Source organism: Mastomys coucha, unplaced genomic scaffold (assembly GCF_008632895.1).
Source record: "Mastomys coucha isolate ucsf_1 unplaced genomic scaffold, UCSF_Mcou_1 pScaffold8, whole genome shotgun sequence".
NCBI lineage: Eukaryota > Metazoa > Chordata > Mammalia > Rodentia > Muridae > Mastomys > Mastomys coucha.
This window is the reverse complement of record NW_022196914.1, coordinates 56,714,882-56,715,845: the sequence shown is the minus strand read 5'-3', so window position 1 is coordinate 56,715,845 and position 964 is coordinate 56,714,882.

Sequence of the window (964 nt, the reverse complement as noted above, 5' to 3'; positions counted from 1 at the left end):
GTGTTTGTTATCATAACTCATCAACCTTTCTGCAGTAATTTCCCACTCATTATGGAGAGGTAGTTCTATTTCACTTGATTAGAAATAACTCCCTGTAATTTCATCATGAAAAATGAACTTGACATCAGGCCTGGGCCACACTCATCACCTTCATCTCCCGGCCCAGGCTCCTAGCTTTACCCCAGCTTTGTGTAACTTTCCCACAAACTATGCAACATGAAACGGCCATTCTTCAGTGTCTTGGGCTTTATTAATAATAATGAGTTAATTTTTGTTTTTAAAAATCTATATTATTTAATTTTAAAAAGTAGGACTTGGGCATTTCTTCATTAATCTTCATGGTGTATCTGAATTTGTCCTGAAACTTCATTAGTTAACTAATGTAAAAACCATTTAGCATCCAATGGCAGCCACTTGCTTCTAGGATCTGATTTTAGAGTATACTGTTGAGAGAGTAAGAGGATCAAAGATGAAACCCACCTCTTCCCTCAAAGTCTCCTGCAGCAAAGCTCTGGGTGCTGGTTAAGTGCCAATTGGATGCTCCAATGCACAGTCATGGCAATGAGAGGAAGCCCGTACTTCTGTCACCTTGGCTGGCGAACAGTTTGGAGAGTCTTGGTATCCGTTCACAAGCTCAGTGGGTCAGGGGAGGTGAGAGTGAAGGATCTGCTCTGCCCATGTGTTTCACCATTTCAGATTGGCAGGGGCAGCTCTGCTTTGGAGCTTGTGGTTTTCCAGTTGTTGAAAAGGTAGCAGGTTCCTGGGTCTCCCAATTGTGTTGCATGTTGTGAAGAGACACCATGACCAAAGAAACTCTTTTTTTTTTTAAGATTTATTTATTTATTATATGTAAATACACTGTAGCTGTCTTCAGACACTCCAGAAATGGGTATCAGATTACGCCCTCATTATGGATAGTTGTGAGCCACTATATGGTTGCTGGGAATTGAACTCAGGAGAGCAG